Source organism: Hyperolius riggenbachi, chromosome 4 (assembly GCF_040937935.1).
Source record: "Hyperolius riggenbachi isolate aHypRig1 chromosome 4, aHypRig1.pri, whole genome shotgun sequence".
In the NCBI taxonomy this organism is placed as follows: Eukaryota; Metazoa; Chordata; class Amphibia; order Anura; family Hyperoliidae; genus Hyperolius; species Hyperolius riggenbachi.
The window spans coordinates 69,106,153-69,112,536 of NC_090649.1; positions in this window are offsets into that span (position 1 = coordinate 69,106,153).

Genomic DNA, 6,384 nt, shown 5'->3' on the forward strand with positions numbered 1-6,384 from the left:
TATCTATACCGAGGCACCTATCCCTAACTATCTATACCGAGGCACCTATCCCTGGAGACCCACGGCACCCACCCCTTCCCTTAGGCTCTGGTGAGAAGTGACATATCACGCCAGTCTCTGGCGGTCTACCTACCTCCAAGCATCCTCATTTCTGACTAACTATACTGAGGGGGGAGCTATTCTGGATACCGATGCTGGGGGGGGGGGTTGTCTGGCTACCTATACTGGAGGTTCATGCCTACCTATTACCTATACCAGGGCCAACTATACTGCTACCTATAGTAAATGCAACTTTAGGATACCTACACAATGGGCATATCTGGCTACCTATACTGGGACCCCCTCTTGTTACAGTGGGGGCTACCTATACAGTGTTATAGTGGGGGGGTGGCTACCTATACAGGTGGGGGTTTCTTCTGGCTACCTTCACTGAATGGCACATCTGAGGTACCTATACGGGGTGGCTACTTCTGGTTACCTACTCGGGGGGGCACATCCGGCTTCCCATATTTACTACTTATAGCTACTACCTATACAGGCGGTTATCTCTACCTACCTATACTAGGGACTTACCTGCGGCACAATACTGAAGTTGTTGAAAGGGTAGTGACATAGCAGATGTGGAGCTGCAGTTGTGTGCGCACACCCGGCATCAGAATCTCTCATACTGTACCTGCAGGCTGTTCATGCTGTGGGGTTTGCGCATAGGTCTGCAGAAGCTCAAATTCTCCTGCATCTACTGTAATAGTAGGGTGACCAGATGGGGTCGGCTAAAAAGGAGGACAGAGACCGTTAGAAAGGAGAACAAATGCTGTATGACCAAATAACTCCAACTCCACGGTTACCATCAGAGCAGGATCATTCACCAGGCAACCTAGGCAAGTGCCAGGGGTCTAAAGGGTGTCAAGAGGCCCACCTGCTTCCTTCTTTGTCCTCTCTCCACTTCTGCTTACCAAAGCACCACAAAGGGGTGGAAAATCTAAGAAACTTGCCTAGGGTCCCATTACATCTTAAAGAGACTCTGTAATGTCAAAACGATCCCCTGGGGGGTACTCACCTCGGGTGGGGGAAGCCTCCGGATCCTAATGAGGCTTCCTACGCCGTCCTCTGTCCCACGGGGGTCTCGCTGCAGCCCTCCGAACAGCCGGCGACAGACCCGACTGTAGATTCAATATTTACCTTTGCTGGCTCCAGCGGGGGCGCTGTGGCTGCTTTCGGCTCCGAAGTAGACGGAAATACCCGATCTCAGTCGGGTCCGCTCTACTGCGCAGGTGCCGGAGACTTGCGCCTGCGCAGTAGAGCAGACCCAACGGTGGTCGAGTATTTCCGCCTACTTCGGAGCCGACAGCCGTCAGAGCGCCTGCGCAGGAGCCAGGAAGGTAAATATTGACGTCACCGCTGCACGGAGGGCTGCAGCGAGACCCCTGAGGCACTGAGGATGGCGTGGGAAGCCTCATTAGGATCCGGAGGCTTCCCCCACCCGAGGTGAGTACCCCCCAGGGGATCTTTTGACATAACAGATCCTCTTTAATCCATCTCTGGTTAGTACCAATGCCATATGTGACAGTTTCTTTTCGTCCTGCCTCAAAACATGGACATTTTGTCTTGTGACAATCAGAAAACTTGCAACTTCTCTGTTTTAGACATTTCTATTTCTTTTTCATTTGACATTTTACAAAAAGTATTGGTTAGTTGCGCTGTCGGATGGATCTAGGACAGGGGTCAGGAACCTTTTTGGCTGAGAGAGCCATAAACGCCACATATTTTAAAATGTAATTCCGTGAGAGCCATACAATATGTTTCAAACTGGGACAGTAGGGCTCACGTCCCTGTTGCCATGGTGATGTGTATACAGTTAATCCTCCGGGCAGCGGAGGTGTCAGACATCTTCAGTTTCTCTTGGGTTTCAGCAACATCAGCAATTTCCCCGAGAGCCAGACAGGAGAAATACAGACTAACAGCTTGTACGATTAGCTAGCTGACTTGGGGGTTGATTCACTTTGTAGGATGAGATCCCCTCATTTTGACCCAAAAGGCTGACTGTCAATTGACAGGCAACCTATTGGACCATTCAAAGTACGGGGACCTTGTCCTACAAAGTTACTGGACCTGAAAGGGTCCAGAGTGGGACAATTGGAGCAGCTGTTAGTTTTGCGGGGAGTGTGAGTAAGTTATTAGTGCATGCTACAGCAGTAGCGTGCCTATTTAGAAAATTTTACTTGTGCTGCCACACTAAGCTGTGCTGCTTGATTTGTAAGTGAGCCAAATATAGCCATCAAAAGAGCCACATCTGGCTCCCGAGCCATAGATTCCCTACCCCTGATCTAGAATATAAACTGTGTTGCCATACTCCCACTTCTTAAGGTTATAAATATTGATAACCCGGTAACGGAAGCCAAAGTCTGCTCAATCTCAGTATATCTCATATGTATATCACATATGTAATAAAGTAAAATGCAGTCAACTCTGTTTCTGATTCTGTGCAAGGAGGACATTTTACTGAACTTTTGGAGTGCCTGGAGGACAGAGGAAACCATGCTAAAAAAGAGGACATGTCTGGTCACCCTATGTAATAGCCTTGCAGCAAACCTTACTGCGTTCTGATGTGATATCTCACTACCTAACAGCAGACAGCAGGAATCACAAAACCGCACCAGGATTTTCATTTTTCTCAACACCAATTAAAAAAATTGCGTCAGGGTGGGCTCTGTCCTCAGGAGCTTGCGCTCTAAAGGAACCTTGAGGGAGAAACACGAAGAACTTGCTTACTCCTAAACTATCAGACTGACGTCAGCCCGCATTACGGCGCATTAATATTAATAAAGATCAATGCTTTAAGAAATGATGACTACATTACTCTCGACTTCCTATGGCTATTTATAACTCATATAAGGTTCGCTGAGTAAATATTTTAGCAGGTAATAGCGCGGGAGGTATTTTAAGACGTAAAGTAAAACGAAAGCAGGGCGTCATTAACCCACCAACGCACTGAGCTGAAAACGCCGGCGCAGTACGTCTGCTATAGAAACTTTGCTGACTTTGAGAGGATAAACAATGAATCATTTGAGATCTGGACCTAATCTAGGGTACTTCCCTGTTAATAAGTGGCTGTTTAAAGAGGAACTCTGGGTACAAATGTTCTTCCTACTCCTTTATTAGACATGAGTGTTCAGATCAGAAGAACTTGAATCTTTACATATGTCGACCACGGCAGGTACGTAATAAAAGGGGGGTTGGAAATTGGGGCGCCTAGGACAATTGTAAAATTTACAATACATATAAACACCCACAAATAAAAAGTACATTTCCCTCAGAGTAAAATGATCCATGAATGACTATTCTCCTATGTTGCTGTCACTTTCAATAGGTATTAGAAATATGACAGAGCTGGCAGGTTTTGGACTAGTCCATCTCCTCATGTGGGATTTTTTTTAAACAAAAGCAACCCCTGTAAGGGAGCTAAACAGCTAAAGCTAACCCTACTCTCACACAGAACCCTCCCCCTGACGTCTAACCCTAACCATCACCCCCTCCTCCCTGCACAGACACTCTTCTTGATGCCTAACACTAACCGCTGCCCACACAAGCACCCTAACTGACGCTTAACCCTAACCCCTCCACCGTACAAACACCCTACCTGATGCCTAATCTTGACCACACACACACACCCGCCTAACTGATAAGCATTGCGGGTGCCAATAAAAAGCTAGTAAGAGGGATGATGGAGGGCCCCGCCCCCTAGTGGTCCCCTCTAGTCCAGGGGCCGCAGTGCGTTCGCAAGCTCTGCATCCTCTATTGCTACCCCACTGGGCAGACAGCTGCCTGGGTCCATCCTTGTCATTTAACGCCAGAATCCACCGCCCCCTGCATTGAGGTGAATGGCAGCGTTCATCTGAATGAATCAGTGATGGGGAGACCAGAGAGGACATGGAGGAAAGCCTTATTAGGACCCAGAGGCTTCCTTCTTCTAAGGTAAGTATGTCATTTTGTGCGCAAGCTTTGGCTCCGGTACACTGTAAATTATCCTGCTTTCACAGCATTTCACAATTTGCACCACATGTTATAGCCGCAGTGCAACAAAAAAAAAACACCCTCAGTATAGGTAGGTAGGTAGTCAAGTGTGGGTGCCCCCTGTATAAGAAACCAAGTATAGGTGCCCCGAGTATAGGTAGCCAGGTATAGGTGCCCCTAGTATAGGAAGCCGGGTATAGGTGCCCCCAGTATAGGTAGCCAGGTATAGGTGCCGCTAGTATAGGAAGCCGGGTATAGGTGCCCCCAGTATAGGTAGCCAAGTATAGGTGCCCCTAGTATAGGTAGCCAGCTCTAAGTGCCCCCATTATAGGTAGCCAAGTATAGGTGCCCCCAGTGTAGGTAGCCAGGTATAAATGCCACAGTATAGGTAGCCAAATATAGATGCCCCCATTATAGGTAGCCATGTATAGGTGCCCCCAGAATAGGTAGCCAGGTATAAGAGCCCCCAGTATAGGCAGTCCAGTATAGGTGCCCCCAGTCAGAGACGTAACTACAAATCATGGGGCCCCCAGCAAAACTTTGATGGGGCCCTACAATGTTCACACCCCTTCCCTGTAACCCTTATAGCCTGGGGGCCCGTCTCACAAGGGTGATACAACAAGGGAAGGGTTGTGCTGAACATTCGGGGGCCCCATGGTTCCGAGGTGCCTTCTCTGTAAAAGAACAGTATAACTGGCCTCTAATTTCCTCACACACACTTTCATGCTGGAGGTGTATGGAATCAGCCAGGCTCAATCACAGTCCCAGTTTGCGCTGTCGGTGCTTTGCGCCTCCCTCCCAGCTCTGCGTATAATAGAGCCACTTAGTATCCGGCTCACGTTCTCACATATTCATCCAGCAATCAGCCTGCATGAGGTCCTAAATATTTCAGAAAGGTCAAAGACATGATAATAATGCTGCAAATGGCAGACTTTAGAAAGCGCGCGTGGAAGAAAAGCGGCCCTGATTAATTTACATAGAGCAAACGAGTTAAAAGTCACGGGCGACCTGCAATAATAGGGACAAGCGGGGACAGAAAATGGCATTTTTTTCTTTAGCGCCATGTGAACCAATGTGAGGCAAAGGGGCGCTTTCTTGCTTCCAATGTGTGTTTACATAATACTGTCGGGGGCCGCGGGGTCAGCGTTGCATTTTCACTTTTTGGGGTATTTTTATTTCATATTGTTATTATAATTATTATTTCTGATACGTACAGAACCAACATCTTCCGTGGTTCTGTATAATAGACAGTACATCGTACATCAAGCTACAGGAACAATGAGGGGATAAACAGCTAATAAAATATTAAAGAGAATCTGTATTGTTAAAATCGCACAAAAGTAAACATACCAGTGCGTTAGGTGACATCTCCTATTACCCTCTGTCACAATTTCGCCGCTCCTCGCCGCATTAAAAGTGGTTAAAAACAAACTTTTTAAAACTGTACCAAAACAGGAAGTAGATTGATGTACAGTATGTCCACACATAGAAAATACATCCATACACAAGCAAGCTGTATACACCCTTCCTTTTGAATCTCAAGAGATCATTTGTGTGTTTCTTTCCCCCTGCAGTTCTCATGCACTGAAGATTCAGGCTGCTCGTTTCTTCCTGCAAACAGCTTTGCCTTTGTCTATAATTCCTCAGTATGTGAAAGCCCAGCCAGCTCAGAGGATGATTTATCCAGCTTGTAAAAGATAAGAGAGAAGAGAGAAGCTGCCCTAATCTAAATAATACACAGGCAGTGTGCATAGAGGGGCCTGGAAGGGGGAGTTCATAGCAGAACCACAACACTGAAGAACTTGGCAGCCTTCCAGACACAGGCTGACAAGTCTGACAGGGGAAAGATACATTGATTTATTACAGAGACTGTGATAGTAGAAAGTGCTGCAGTAAGCCAGAACACTTTTGGAACTTGTAGGATGATAAAAAACAGGATGCAATTTTTGTTACGGAGTCTCTTTAAATAGTGTGCCGTGTAAATTATATTCAGAGGTGGAATAAAGATGTATATTTATAACTATACACAGCAGTGCTGATAACACTAGGGGGGGGCGGTTTATGAAAAGTGCAAAACAAAAAAAAACATTTTTTATTTTTTTTTATTTTAAAGGACAACTGAAGCAAGTGGGATATGGAGGCTGCCATATTTGTTTCCTTAGCGGAATATAACCCTGCATTTCAACTTTGCTCTAAAACATTATTTATAGTATATTATATGCAACCAGCATTTTTTTTTTTACTAGACCAGCATTGGAAGGGTTACACAGAGCTTTAAAGTTCCTGGAGATTTCTGCAGACGCATCCGAAGCTGAAATAGATACATTTTGTTTACATAAATGTATCTAAGGCCCAGTGCACACCGAGCAGTTT